The following is a 16,281-nucleotide window of genomic DNA, read 5'->3' as shown; positions in this document are numbered from 1 at the left end:
CCTAGGATAGGATAAAGTAATCCTTCTACCCCCCCCTTAAAAGATTTAGATGCACTATTGTAAAGTGGCTGTTCCACTGGATGTCATAAGGTGAATGCACCAATTTGTAAGTCGCTCTGGATAAGAGCGTCTGCTAAATGACTTAAATGTAAATGTAAATGCAGTACTTGTTGTAGCACTGAGTGGAAATAGGAAAAACGCACATTTTATGGCTTATAAAAGTGTTGAACACAAAGTGTTGACAGAGCTGAGTAAGAATTTAAACATGAACTCAATCATAAAAACAGCAGCTCTTTGCTGTATTTTTTTGACAGTCTCTCCGTAGTCATTTTAAACATTTTGAAATCTCACAGTATCCACTTTGCTGTATTTAAATGATGCCTGCTACATTCCTGCAGACACGATAAATTGGCAAGTGGTAGGCCTACAGTACACTTGATTTGCTCTCTGGGCCCGCCAGTAGGGCAGAGTTTGTACCTTCAGACACATGAAATGATTCAAAATGGCAACAGTTCATCTACCTGGCGCGCAGGGCAGCTGAATCAGGTGCACCTACCGCCAACAGCCGAGAGGAATAAGAAAAATTGTAACACAAGGTTTTAGCGTTTGGTTTTTACAGAAATGTTTGGCGATCACCTAGGAATGCCTTGGAGATAGACCAGTTGATTGCAATGGACCGGTTGGTGACCACTGTGCCATAAAGTTGAGTGAAGTTCCATCCTGTTCTTCTCTGTGAGATGATATTTATTTTGCATGGCAGTCCCAGGGGAGCTGCGCGGTGCTCTCAGGGCTACTGCGTGCAGCTCAGAGGGAACTTTGCTTAGGACACAGTCAGGGAGCTAGTTGGACAAGCCACAGTCACACAGCCAGAGATCCACATCTACTTGTAGTGTAAACTGAGCGTACAAAACAGTAGGACCACCTATTGAGTTTGCACCACCTTTTGCCCTCAGAACAGCCTCAATTCATTGTGTTACGTTCCCCAGCAAGAAAACCCAAATATTGTCGCTCAAACATAACAGGGAACAAACAGAGTCACTGACCAACAACCAAAATGAACCAGGCAGGGTTTTAGGAGTGGTCCTGAAAGACACTCATGGGGGAGTCCACTAAAAGTTGACTTACAAAAACACCTGGAACCTAAAAGACACCCACCATGAGCGCCCACTCAGTTCGCCCAAGAAGAGGCAAACAAAAGAAAAATCAACACCAAACTTAAAGACGGGAAGCAAACCAAAAAGGTGGAGCAAAACTAAATCAGGGAAATCAGATAAAGGATTGTTTTTCTAGAAATCCAAATAGGGAAAGCCAACTAAAGGTGTTAACCCTTCGCATCTCTCAACATACCTGGAGCACTGGGCCAGCCACTCTTAAATAGCACCTGGGCCAGCACAGGTGAAGCACCTTCCCATTAACGAGATGGCAACCAGCACAGGTGCAATACATACTAACTAACGAGGTGACATTAGTCGGTGTGACCTACGTGCTAACGAGCTATACATACTAAAGTCCAACCTCAAAACATAAATGGAAAAAATAAGCCTGTAACAGTTGGGGCATGGACTCTACAAGGTGTCAAGCGTTCCACAGGGATGCTCATGTTGACTCAAGTTTGCTGGATGTCCTTTGGATGGTGGACCATTCCTGATACACACGGGAGGGAAACTGTTGTACGTGAAAAACCCAGCAGCATTGCAGTTCATGACACACTCAAACCGGTGTGCCTGGTACCTACTACCATACCCTGTTCAAAGGCACCTCAATATTTTGTCTTGCCCACTCACCTTCTGAATGGCACACATACACAATCCATGTCTCAATTGTCTCAAGGCTTAAAAATCCTTCTTTAACATGTCTCCTCCCCTTCATCTACACTGATTTGATGTGGATTTAACAAGTGTCATCGATAAGGGATCATAGCTTTCACCTGGTCAGTCTATGTCATGCAAAGAGCAGGTGTTCCTAATGTTTTGCGCCATCAGTGTCTATCAATTATGCTCCCAGCTATTTCTAAAGCAACCTAAAAGAACCATTGTGTTATTTGTGCTTCATGAAAAAATATGAGAAAAAGTAACACACAAAAAACAACATTACAAGTAACCACTGGGTATTTTCATGTTTCAAAGAGAGATTCAAATATTGAAATACAACAATACACCAACCAGTAGTTTTCAAAGCCCCTTCAGTGACATTCAGTATGTCCACTCTATATTCTTTTTTCACTGCCAGTCTTTGTTCAGGTTTCATCACGATGGGATATGAATAGTCAGTCAACCATTCCGTATCTAACCAGTACACATGGCAGAACGCTTGTATTAAAAACTTTTTGTATAACTTACAGAATACAGAATTAGCGTAAAAAGACACCAAGGATTCCTATCTTATTACCCTTTAAAACAGAGTGTTGTTTTTCTTGAAGACAAGCTTTGATATTTGAAGGTGAGCTAAAGGGCTCTGCTGTGTCCCTGGGGAGGCTGGATTGAGATGTGATATTATGCAGCCAATATTAAACAGGATATATCCATTTTGACCCTTGAGACCTGCCTCTGAAATGGTTTAATAGGATATCGAGGAGGCGCTATTTATGGATCCAGAGGTAAGCTATTTACTTAATGAACTTTAGACTTGAGAAACTCAGGATTGTCTTTATAGTGGATACTACAGTGTACATGCATGCACACATCATCAGCTACATCAGCACGGTGCAGCTAAGACCTAAATCTCCATTGATCAAAATCGCTACATTGGAATCCAGTTGTTTTCATCAGCATTCAGAGGACTACGGTGATGCCTCAATAAGTAACACAGTATTCATACAACCAGGCACTGTCAATACCTCAATGTTGCCATTGAATACCCACTCTGTTAGCCTACATAATCTTTGATGAAACCATATTGGGTATATTTCCTAAAACCTGAGAAGGGGGAATGAGCTTGTAATGAGGTGAGGGCTGTGTCCAGTTTGTGGAGTTTGCATGCATATTTTCACCTAATCTAGCAGAGATGAGCCCAAGGCCTGAGGTGCTGAAGACAAATGAAGTGTCATTTAGGACCATTGGAATAAGCCCAACACAGTTGAAGAGCCCCCCCCACCCCCCCGAGCCATTCCCTCTCCCTACTGGCCACCTGCACCAAAGGGCTCTCCCACACCTCATCACTCCCCCACTGGGAGGCGGAGGGAATCTGCTTCCCCCTCCGTCTCCCACTCCACAGCCACTGCTGGGCAAAGCTGGACTCAATCAACAGTGTTTTTCTCTTTAGTACAGCTCAAGGAGCATGGAGAAGGGAAAGGGAGAGCAAAGAGAGCAATAGGAACTCTCCTTCCTTTCGTTTGAGAGGCCCCTTTTTGTTGTCCAACGACAGGCCTTAATTAATAAGATGGGAGACTGCGATGTTGCAAACAGCATTATTTTGAAGCGGACTTGAAAGCCAATTTTGCTCTAGGGGTATTCATTAATGTGTCTACACCCTCATACCCTTGCAAAGGTATCAGAAAAATGATAAATCCCAGTCTAAGTCCAGTATATCTATTTATTTCAGTATAGTGTTTGAATAATAGTGTTGCTCTTATTGGAAGGACAAGTTACATCATTGACACTTCAAAGGTTACCAAATAACTTTTAAGTGCAACCAGTATTCCTTTATCACATAATTACATAGTTATAGAATGCTAATGTTTTACATTAATTGTGTGTGTTATCAAATATACAGATCATCTCTTTATCTTACAAATATGTATCTTGTCAGTCATTGAGTATCAATTATAGTCTCTGAAACTTAAAGGAAGCCTGTCCTAAAGAGTAATAAAAAACTTTATCTAACCTCTAAAACATCAAAAGTAAGGCTTAAAGTAAATATGAACTTATAGTTCTCAAATTGATGAAGTTCTATGATAACACAAGTTAATACATGACTCAGTGCAACGGACATCGTTTAACCTGTAGCTCAGTAGAAACCAATGCTTAACAGTCCAGCAGTTGGGGTAGGAGTCAGCCTTCGGGCAGTCTATCACAATGTGTTTGCACTTAGTGAATGCATTTGCATCTAAGTGTGACCTCCCATGTCAATAGCATCATAACGTCTTTACGCAAATCAGATTTGGTACATTTCCTAGCGACACGTTAAAGACGTGTTTTAACATGTTAATAGCCCTCATGTCAATACCTCTGGAAAAAAATACTGTTGTCGACAGCTAGCACCTTCTCAATTGTCTTTGACTGTTGTAACTAAAGATATTACATGGAATACTACATTACAAAAGGAAATAATCCTTGTTGACAATTTGATTTTACAACCTTTGAACAAGATAACTGTTAAATAATACTTAAATCATGCTATTGTATAGCATAATATAAGTTAATTTGGTGAATGACTAATTTTGTATTCTTCATAAATGACTGTATTTTAGAAATCCTGTAGCTACCAATTATAATATGATAGTGTAATATGAACTACTCAAGTAATTCCATTACCACCACACTATACTAAACAGGCCAACTTCAGATTGACCTAAATAAAGCTTCCTAAATACTATGGGATGGTATAATAAAAAAAGATTCAGTTGCTTTAGGCTCCAAATAAGCTTCAGCCAATCTATCAAGTAAAATAAGAGAAAATGTGTATTTTTACTTGCAGATAAGTCATTAATAGAGTAAATTACTAATTCTAACTAGCAAAAAACAATAAAAAAATGTAAGTAGTAATTTTACCTAGCAGATTAGTTGTGTGAGATCCTCTCACAAACAGTTAGTGTATCTCCGACTCAAGCTACGAAGGAGCTGGCTAATCTTTTTTCATGATGCCACTGGCTAAAATGCCCTTCAGGCAACCAGGTGGGCATACTCCATAGGGGTCCTTACAGGGTCCTAGCGTTGCTTGATGACCACCAGGTTCCTCAGCGTGTCGAAGGAGTTGCCATTAGGCTGCAAGGAGACCAAACCCTGCTCCTCGGAGTGCACCTACAGGAAGCCTTCATCGTCGAGGCCCACCACGTCTGCATGGGGACCGTTCTCGCTCCACAGACACACCTGGGTCCCGCTGAGACAGGGCAGAGGGCACATCAAGGTCAATGTAGTGTAAAAGCAATCCTATTTTTACATGTGGACATGTTACGTTATGTCTGGAGATTAGAATGACAATTAATATCATGACCAGCAGCTGCAGATTTTACAGATAGCATGCAGAGTACCGGTGCATTCTCGTTCTCTTTTAGCGGAATTGCTCTGTTGCACAATGCCCTCAAATAAATATCAGGACCAATGAAAATGTTTACTTTATGTGAAAAATTCATGAAACCAAACCCACTGAGGAGGAGTGGAGCGTACCACAGATTACAGTAGGGGTGTTGCAGCTTGTTTACCTGTGCACCCATCTCTTGTAGTAGAGGGGCAGGACAGCCTCTGACCCCTCTCCTGGAAGGCAGAGATGAGCTGCTTCAGGGAGGTGAGGGTGCGACCTATGAGCTGTGCTGAGCTCAGGGCCTCCATGCTGGTGGCACACTCTCGGTTGTGCTGCATCACCAGGTTGTTGATACAGATGGTGGGGTTGCTGTTGCTCCCATTGAAGCCACAGCCTGGAGAAGGAGATTGTTCAAAGACGTTCATTAAGAACAAACTCTTCACCAAGAGTAATATAAATGACTTTTTATCCCAGCACTGGCATAAACATCAACACAATCTAGCCTTAAATCCACGTTATGATTTAAGGCTAGACTAGATCATCCATTACACTGCACTGGCATTAACATAAATATAAGAGGATTCTGACCAACGAGGAGATGGAAGGTTGGTCCCATGACTGTTGATGTCACCAGCACTCTTCCAAGTTTCATCAGGTTACTGCAGTAAATGTCATTAGGCCACTTCACTCTGCGATCAATGTCCTAGAAAGAGACCAAAACTGAATATGAGATACACAAACATGTATGACAAATAAGTGGCACTCAGAGGTACAATACATTACTAGTATATACTGTACAGGTACATAAGTACAAGTATTATGATACAGTATCCACTTTAAAAAAACTCACGTAAGACATGATGCTACACATACAAACAGCAGATCTAATACTACAAGCTAAAACAGAGATAGAAAAAAAATCAGAGTTTTACATGGCCTGTCTGTAAAACCAATCTGTAGAAGTGTCTCCATGGGTTCAAAATGCCATGCTGTATATCTGTCAACCTGAGCAGCTCTTCTGAGTCTGGCTGGCTTTGAAGATTAGGTTCTACCCCATCTGCAGTACATCACCTAAAACGGCCACCATGTCTGTTTATATTTACCCGTAACTCATGCCCCACGTCTACATTTCTACAATGGCTTTGACAGGCCTATAGTACCTCCAAAAATGGCATATCCAGCCAAGACCTTGAGTCTTGATTAAGATAAATATTTAGGCAAAGTTAGCATTGGCTGTTATTTCATCACGTCCGGTAATACATCCTGTGCCATGCGTTGGCCTGTTCTACATGTTGGCTGACTGGCCAGAGCCCATAAACAACTGGGCAGTGTGACACCAGAGTGTTTCTCATCAGACTCCCACACTGCAGTGCATATATTTTCTCACACACACAACACAAGCACCTGGAAGCAAAATAGGACCCTTTTACACGATGTAAAATAAATGTTTAATGAGAAGGGGAGAAAGGAGGGTTCTAGCACAAAACCCTTTGATCAGTGAGTTGGACACACCATCCATTTGGAGAGGGAAGTGCATTGCGCTGAATAGAACAATACGAAGAGGGACACCTGACTGGCTATGAACAGCTGTGTGAAACCTGGAGTCCCTTATTCAGGATAAGGAGTGCTCCCAATGGAAATGTATTAGTGTAGTAAGTAAAGTATTCTAGTGATGACAGGCTGAAGCTCAGTGACATGGATAGGGATAGGGTGGGTCTATGGCTATAGCTTTGAGATAGATAGCATGGTGGTACCACGCAGCAGTATGCAGTGTTTATACCTGGTAACCGGGCAGGGTGCGTACAACCTCCACCGCAGCCAGGTGCTGTAGAAAGGGGATCCTCTGGTCCAGTCTGGAGCTCACAGACACCTGCACACTGAACATAGCACATCCCAGAGGACTCAGCCCCGCTTTCCCCCCGGAGCCTGACACACACGGAAAATACAACAACAAAAACACAAAGAGGCAGAGAGAGGAGACATGATGTAACAATTTAGGTTATTCATTGTGACGAGGTTCAACAATGAACCAATGTAGGTGCATTGAGACAGAGAGAGATAGAGCTGTGGCGGAAACTGACCTCTACCCTGGGTCTGTCGAGCAGCTACAGACATTAAGCCCATTTCCTCAGGCAGCTGGAGCATCAACCTGCGGAGGACAGGAGGGAAGGAAGAAAAAGTGTTGCCTTCACATAACTGATTATAGTGATCAAGTATTACTCATACAATTGCAACACTCTGTAAATGAAAAGATCCAAGAGAAATGGTAGTTGAGTAGCTACATTAGATCTGCATTCACTCATTGGTGTCGCTAGGAGAATCATTTCCCAAAGTATTAGGTAGTTGAGGGGGAAGGGCTGAGTCGAGTGGTCCTTCTATCTCTCTCTCTCACACGCACACGCACATGTACACCACCCCATCCCATCAGTGCCCAGCCCTTAGCCCCTCTGGACTGGAGTTGAACCACTGACCTTCCTATCACCAGGTGCTCCAGTCAAACAATCCCCCTCACCAAAGAAAACAAGTGTCCACTTGACCCCTGTGACACACACACATACACACACATGACACTCACAATAACGAGGTGTCAATCAAGGGATCTAATGCTAATTAATCACATAGTCAAAGTGGTATGCTTCCCTATGTGTGACGTATGTCTACTTCAACAACTCACCAAAAACATAGGCCTACTTCATACGTGATTAATAGTCAAACACAAATACACAAGCAACTACCTTTCCATTGAGAGTAAAAAGAAGACTTTGTTTATCAATCATTTTAGAATGTTTCCTCCGTTCTCTCAAGTAGCTTGGCAGCAGGCGCCTGGTAGTTAATGTTTCCTTTCTAGAAGGCCCTGGGCTACTAGTGTCGCGCCGCATGGCCACCCTGCATTAATCACACTCTGTTAAAGATAAACTACTCAGCCAGTTGAGGTGTTAACTCTGCACCTCTCCTTTCACCCCAAACCTACATCACAAATGCTAGACACACACATAGGTCCTGGACACAATCTTATCTTAAACATTTGGTCAGCAAGATGTCTTTGCCATGTAAGGATGGTGTGTGTGTATACACTGAGCAGAGGGTAGAAAACGCACATTAATGTAAGCACACCTAGCTTGAATGACTCTGGAGTCTTTCTGTACTAAACATTGTTATACAGTAAGTACACAAAGACTGACAAGACCCCATGGCCAATGTACACCTTGAAAACCAAAAACAAATCCACACTGCCAAAATAGACATCATTTGACAGTTGGATGTGACACACTGTCAATAACCGTGAAGCGAAATATTTGAACAAGCTGTCATCTCCAGAGAAAATGAATTGACCCAGAGGTCTTAGCCAAGAAGCCCTTCATCTACTGGCCCATTTTCAAAGACTGTGGAGCTGGCAGGGCAGATGAGAGAGAAGGGGAATGTGAGCTTTTCTGATGCAAAGAGGCCGTGTCAGCAAATCAGATTAGAACAGTCCCGTGTTAATCCTCCCAAACTCTGTGGCCAAACAGCCTTCATCTAAAGAGCCTTGTTAGGGACAGTGTTTATCAAAGGGATGTTTGGGGCTACTGCCACCACTGATGACTCAATCTAGGACTTAACATATGGTATGTCTAGCTGGATGTTACTAGGGCTCACTTTATTGTAGGGACTTGTTCATTGTGCTTGGATGTACAGCAATGTAGAATTATCACAATACATTTTTAAAAACATATTCTCAAATGTTCATCAAAACCAAATAAATCCAATCTCTCAGGTGAAAAATGACAGCCTGAGTGGGTTGGGGAGCTACTGAGCTGCAGACAAGAGATATACAGTGCCTTGCGAAAGTATTCGGCCCCCTTGAACTTTGCGACCTATTGCCACATTTCAGGCTTCAAACATAAAGATATAAAACTGTATTTTTTGTGAAGAATCAACAACAAGTGGGACACAATCATGAAGTGGAACGACATTTATTGGATATTTCAAACTTTTTTAACAAATCAAAAACTGAAAAATTGGGCTTACAAAATTATTCAGCCCCCTTAAGTTAATACTTTGTAACACCACCTTTTGCTGCGATTACAGCTGTAAGTCGCTTGGGGTATGTCTCTATCAGTTTTGCACATCGAGAGGCTGAAATTTTTTCCCATTCCACCTTGCAAAACAGCTCGAGCTCAGTGAGGTTGGATGGAGAGCATTTGTGAACAGCAGTTTTCAGTTCTTTCCACAGATTCTCGATTGGATTCAGGTCTGGACTTTGACTTGGCCATTCTAACACCTGGATATGTTTATTTTTGAACCATTCCATTGTAGATTTTGCTTTATGTTTTGGATCATTGTCTTGTTGGAAGACAAATCTCTGTCCCAGTCTCAGGTCTCCATCAGGTTTTCGTCCAGAATGGTCCTGTATTTGGCTCCATTCATCTTCCCATCAATTTTAACCATCTTCCCTGTCCCTGCTGAAGAAAAGCAGGCCCAAACCATGATGCTGCCACCACCATGTTTGACAGTGGGGATGGTGTGTTCAGGGTGATGAGCTGTGTTGCTTTTACGCCAAACATAACGTTTTGCATTGTTGCCAAAAAGTTCAACTTTGGTTTCATCTGACTAGAGCACCTTCTTCCACATGTTTGGTGTGTCTGCCAGGTGGCTTGTGGCAAACTTTAAACAACACTTTTTATGGATATCTTTAAGAAATGGCTTTCTTCTTGCCACTCTTCCATAAAGGCCAGATTTGTGCAATATACGACTGATTGTTCTCCCATGGACAGAGTCTCCCACCTCAGCTGTAGATCTCTGCAGTTCATCCAGAGTGATCATGGGCCTCTTGGCTGCATCTCTGATCAGTCTTCTCCTTGTATGAGCTGAAAGTTTAGAGGGACGGCCAGGTCTTGGTAGATTTGCAGTGGTCTGATACTCCTTCCATTTCAATATTATCGCTTGCACAGTGCTCCTTGGGATGTTTAAAGCTTGGGAAATCTTTTTGTATCCAAATCCGGCTTTAAACTTCTTCACAACAGTATCTCGGACCTGCCTGGTGTGTTCCTTGTTCTTCATGATGCTCTCTGCGCTTTTAACGGACCTCTGAGACTATCACAGTGCAGGTGCATTTATATGGAGACTTGATTACACACAGGTGGATTGTATTTATCATCATTAGTCATTTAGGTCAACATTGGATCATTCAGAGATCCTCACTGAACTTCTGGAGAGAGTTTGCTGCACTGAAAGTAAAGGGGCTGAATAATTTTGCATGCCCAATTTTTCAGTTTTTGATTTGTTAAAAAAGTTTGAAATATCCAATAAATGTTGTTCCACTTCATGATTGTGTCCCACTTGTTGTTGATTCTTCACAAAAAAATCCAGTTTTATATCTTTATGTTTGAAGCCTGAAATGTGGCAAAAGGTCGCAAAGTTCAAGGGGGCCGAATACTTTCGCAAGGCACTGTATTTCTTGGAGTCATTTCATAATGTAATTGTTAGCTGCAAATCCCTTGATCTTTGTAATTGAGACTGGTGGAAGCCAAAAAGAGAAATAAGAGAAAATAAAATATCAAAAAATAACCCAATTCTGATTTTGCAGATGTAAGAATTTGTCCTCTCAAACTGATAGTAATTAGATTGGACGTGGTATAATGGCCCAACGGCCAAAAAACTGCCATCACGTGCTCTACGAGTAAAAACCAACAAAAACAAAAAACCTGGGCGTTTGCTGTGTCAAAGAACTCAGGCCTTGGAAATCTCTAGACACAAGGAAAACATGTTTTATTCTGCTGTACTTTATTTGACAAAATAAGATTAATAAAATGGGGAAGGAATACAAATAAAAAAGTAGCATGTAATTCAGGCTAATCAATTATGATGATGCTGAGTAATGCTTGGCCATGAACCTGTGATGAGAAAATAGTTTCATGGATGGTTTAGTTAAAAAAAGGCATGAGATCCTGTATACTGGCATAGTAAATGTGACACTGCTTTTATAAATCTTCCCTCACAGACACACACACACACCTCCCAACCAGGCGAGGGGTGGCAGCCGGCAGCTCCCTATGAAAGTGTGTAGCTGCAGTTTGAGTTGTGTGTGTGTGAGAGCCGTGTGTGAGCCCTGTTAGCAGGAGCATGACCTCCCCGTGGCTGAGGCCAGTTAGGAGGTGGCCAGGCTCGCAGCACTGCGCAGGGGCCCTAATTGAGTGCTGGCGCAGTTTGGCAGGACCACCGGAGAACCCTGCGTGCAGCTCCGTGACGACGGCCGCCCCTTCGCCAATCAAGGCGTGAGGGGAGGCGAATGGGGGCCAGGCTAGCTCTTTGGAGTCCTTCAGCCCCAGGAATTAGCTTTTAATAAGAACATCAGCGCCTTAACAAGGCTAGGAAGACAGGCGCTGACCTTCTCACCAAGCTGCCAGGATAGCGTTGTCCACCAATAAGTGTCTGATACAGCTGGGGGTGTGGGCAGCATGTGGGTGTGCACGTGCGCTTCCATTTGTGTATGTTAGAGGTGTGTGCGTGTGTGATTTTACATTGTTTACAGCCAAGGAGGAAGGTAATGGACTGAGATGCAGTGGACTGAGATGCAGTGGGAAGTGGGTGAAAAAAAGAGGGGATGTACTACTGGCAATGTGAGAAGATGCCTCCAAGTGTAGTAAGTTTGAAGCATCTCATGAAAAAAACGCTGGGATGAATACTCAATGCACTTTTTAAGTTATTAAGTGTGACATAACATGTACACTAAGTTTTACTCTAGCTGAAGTGTATTGCAATATCCATATGGAAGCCTTCACAATTGGCAATATTCGGCCAAATCGTGGACCACTGATTCATATGGTTTGGTAATGGGTAAAATAAGTGCAAGTCAATTGCTTGCTCCAGCGTCCTTATTAGTCCAATGTCTCAAAAGCAGCTTTTTTTAAAACAGTAGTAAGGTTACTGTGGTGAGTGTTAGAATTTGGAACTGGAGTGAGAGAGTGCCAGAGAGAGAGACAGAATGAAAAGGAGAGCCACTTCCAGTCTGTCTCTTCCAGCCCTGCAGTGAGTCCCAGACTGGTCCAGTTTCCACTATAGAGTCAGTCCACAGCCCAGCCACAGAGAGAGGAGAAAGAAAAGCTGCATTGTCCCAAAGCTGGGAACCAAAATGAGCCGTTTCTGGGTGGAGGGTATTTTAACCCCCCCCCAAATGTCTCTTTTTCAGGGGCTTTGTCCCCTCTGAAATCAGTTCCCCCGTCTCTCACTGGGCCAGCTTAGCATTGCAAACCAGCATCAAATTAATTTCTGCAACGCAAATATGAGATCAGCAACAGATCACACAAAACATCTCACTCCTAAACATGGTAATGCTCTTATATGCTCAATGGGAGGTTGTCAATAAAGGAGGGGGTGGGGGGTATGGGTGTTTGTGCGTGTACGAGGGGGTGGGGGTATGGGTGTTTGTGCGTGTACGAGGGGGTGGGGGTATGGATGTTTGTGCGTGTACGAGGGGGTGGGGGGTATGGGTGTTTGTGCGTGTACGAGGGGGTGAGGGGTATGGGTGTTTGTGCGTGTACATGTATATGAGTGCGTAGAAGCAAGTGCATGTGAGTGTATGTGTGTGTGTGTGCTTGAGTGAGGAGCCATCTCTAATAAGGGCCAGCTCAGCCAGTCCAGGGCTGTAAAGCTTGGGGGGCTAATGCATTCCTCTAGAAAGTTAATCTCATTTTGAAAGCACATCCACGGAGCGTCGTTGCCGCTGGCTCAGAGAAAAGCCCAAGCGCATTAGAAAAATTCTCAGCAACGTCCACAAAGAAGGAGAGAAAAGGCCCACAATTAGCAATTAGATGGCTACAATGGCGGGGCTTTCACCTGCAAGTGAAACAATTGGACAAGGAAACTCTCCTCTCCCTGAATAGAATAAGAGCAGAGGAGAGAAAATGTAGTGAGAGACAAAAGATAAGGAGTTAATTCACACTGTTTTAGATGAGAAACCTCATGGTCTATACTGAAGGGAAGCAACACGTACTTCAGATCATTTGGATGGTGGTGTCTGTACCGCTCCAATAAGAAATATAAAAACTCCCCATGCCAGTGTACTGCTCCAATAAGAAATGATAAAACATCCCCATACCAGTGTACTGCTCCAATAAGAAATGATAAACATCCCCATACCAGTGTACTGCTCCAATAAGAAATGATAAAACATCCCCATGCCAGTGTACTGCTCCACTAAGAAATATAAAAACTCCCCATGCCAGTGTACTGCTCCAATAAGACATGATAAAACATCCCCATACCAGTGTACTGCTCCAATAAGAAATGATAAAACCTCCCCATACCAGTGTACTGCTCCAATAAGAAATTATAAAACATCCACATGCCAGTGTACTGCTCCAATAAGAAATATAAAAACTCCCCATGCCAGTGTACTGCTCCAATAAGAAATGATAAAACCTCCCCATACATTTACATTTTTACATTTAAGTCATTTAGCAGACGCTCTCATCCAGAGCGACTTACAAATACCAGTGTACTGCTCCAATAAGAAATGATAAAACCTCCCCATACCAGTGTACTGCTCCAATAAGAAATGATAAAACATCCCCATGCCAGTGTACTGCTCCAATAAGAAATATAAAAACTCCCCATGCCAGTGTACTGCTCCAATAAGAAATATAAAAACTCCTCATGCCAGTGTACTGCTCCAATAAGAAATATAAAAACTCCCCATGCCAGTGTACTGCTCCAATAAGAAATATAAAACCCCCCCATACCAGTGTACTGCTCCAATAAGAAATATAAAAACTCCCCATGCCAGTGTACTGCTCCAATAAGAAATATAAAAACTCCCCATGCCAGTGTACTGCTCCAATAAGACATATAAAAACTCCTCATGCCAGTGTACTGCTCCAATAAGACATATAAAAACTCCTCATGCCAGTGTACTGCTCCACATACATGTTTGTGAGAGTCTTATCTTTCAGTGATGGGGTCATAATATCTTGTAGCTTAAACCATTTAAAAGATAAAGCCACATTTGTAGGAAGAAGACAGAAACCGCTCCGTTTATTACAACCGCATGTAGCTGGACGTAACCCTGGTTCTTTGAACCAACAGAAAAATATATATTTGGAGTTTCTCTCGCGACCCCATTCCCCATTTTCAAATTAGGTGACCCCACATGGAGTCACGACCCCTGGTTTGGGAAACGCTGCTTTAACCACAAAGCCATTGTACTGCTGCAATAAGAATGCAACGTCCCTGTGATCCAACAAACATGCGACTCAAACAAAAAACAGTATTCATAATATGAAATAAATTATTGCATGTCTAAAGCAAGATGGTTTGCACGCTTCCCTCCAATATATCTGGGTTGCTGGTGGTGGCCCACGATATGGCCAGCTTCTCCCTGTGCCTGGGCCTGTAGCACAAAACAGCTGTGTTGCTCTAGGTTGGTCTCCTCAAATCAGCAGCATGACCCTGATTGGGAACAGCAGCAGCCACATGTGCAGGGACTCCCTCCTCAACCTGCACCTTGCACCCACACACACTCTTTCCCCGCCCTCTCTCTACCTCTCTCTCTCGCCCCTCCCCCTCCAACCCTCTCTATACACTTTAACCTGTTGCATGCAAAACAATGCTGTGACCTTTAACCAGAGGGAACTGATGTCTGAAGAACTCAGGCGAACAAGTTACAGGTCCACTACTGTTAAACCTGAAAGAGCAGTGTCTTCAAGTAGGGAGAGGAAAGGCAAAAAGGGATTAAGATAAAGAGAGAGGGAGAAATAGAGGTAAAGAGCAAGAGAGAGGGTGAGAGAGAGAAAGAGGGAGCGAAAGACAGGTAGAGTGTCTGAGTGCAAACACTGCAGCAGTAGTAACCCCTACTAGTCAATCACCAACTACATCCAGCAGGAGCATCCATTTCATCGCCGCTGACCGGGCCCGGCCAGAACAAAGACATTACAAGCCCAGAACAAAGACATTACAAAGTAGCACGTCTGGGAATGAAAGAGGGAACCAACTCTCCCAGCAGAAGAGCAGGGTCCTTTTAAGTCCGGCCAGGCTTTTGTGTGGCTGGGGCTGGGGCTGGGGGGGGGGGGGGGGGGGGCTGAGCCAAAGGGGTCACTTACCCAGGGCCAAGGGGTCAGAGGATAAATAGCCACCAGCCAAGTCATCTGTGGGACAAGTGGGGAGGAGTGGTAACTCACACCCCACTAGACTGACACATAGACAGGGTGTATGTGTGTGTCCCGGATTAGCGTAAAGGCTCAGTATGGAGGAGAACAGTGTGTGTGTGTGTGTGTGGGGGGGGGGGGGGGGTGTACCCCATTTTGACGAGGGCTACCTGCAAGGTCTGAGCAGCAAAACAATGTATTTTAAACAGCTAACTTCCTGCAATTCTACACATTTTGTCATGGGGCAAAGCAACATTTGCAGTTTAATAGCTAATCTCATGCTATTCTACACATTTTGCCATGAGGCTGAGAGAAAATGTTGCTGTTTTCCTGCAGCTCTACACATTTAGCTGCGGGGTTGTGTGGTACACTAGTGGGTGGTGGGGGGTTATACTTAACACATCACACACAGCAGACAGAAAGTGGATTTTAGCCCTCAGTAGACCTAGGGTTGAAGCTTTGCTCTGTTGGTTCTTCTCAAACACCAGATGAAGACTCACAAGGAATGGCTGTTGTGGTGTTTTGGCAAATAAAGAGCAACCCGTTTTTGACCACACTGACATGGATGACTGCCTCCATGTTACATAAATAATTACAGTAACTTTCAGACAATGTCAAAATTGTTTAATTTGACTGGATTTTCTTTTCCGATAATACAACTTTAATTCAAGTATAACTCATCAGGCAGAGTGATATAACTAGTTTATTGGAGGATATTTTACTGAAAGCCATTTCCCCACCAAATAACTCTCCCATCCAATTTCCCAGATCAAAATATCTCAAATTAAAAGATTATTTCTGCTGTCGATGCTCATTTCCACAACTGGATTTGCGATGGTTAGTATAAGCAAGTTTGCATTGATCATCTGCCGGCAAAAAGTGATGGTCGATAGGAGAGGAAAAACTAATCTGGAAATGTGATTAATTGAGCTAATCCTGTTTCGTCAAAGAGCGGCGCAAATTATCATTTTCAAATAGCACC

General features: G+C 43.2%; 1 pseudogene; it reads right to left on the bottom strand.

Annotated features, from left to right (window-relative positions):
* Positions 1-3,616: 3,616 nt before the first annotated feature.
* LOC123990728 overlaps positions 3,617-16,281 on the bottom strand; it is a 29,460-nt pseudogene continuing 16,795 nt past the window's right edge.

Source organism: Oncorhynchus gorbuscha, linkage group LG02 (genome assembly GCF_021184085.1).
Source record: "Oncorhynchus gorbuscha isolate QuinsamMale2020 ecotype Even-year linkage group LG02, OgorEven_v1.0, whole genome shotgun sequence".
NCBI lineage: Eukaryota > Metazoa > Chordata > Actinopteri > Salmoniformes > Salmonidae > Oncorhynchus > Oncorhynchus gorbuscha.
Note: the sequence above shows the minus strand (reverse complement) of the source record. Positions and strands in the feature narration are given on the sequence as shown.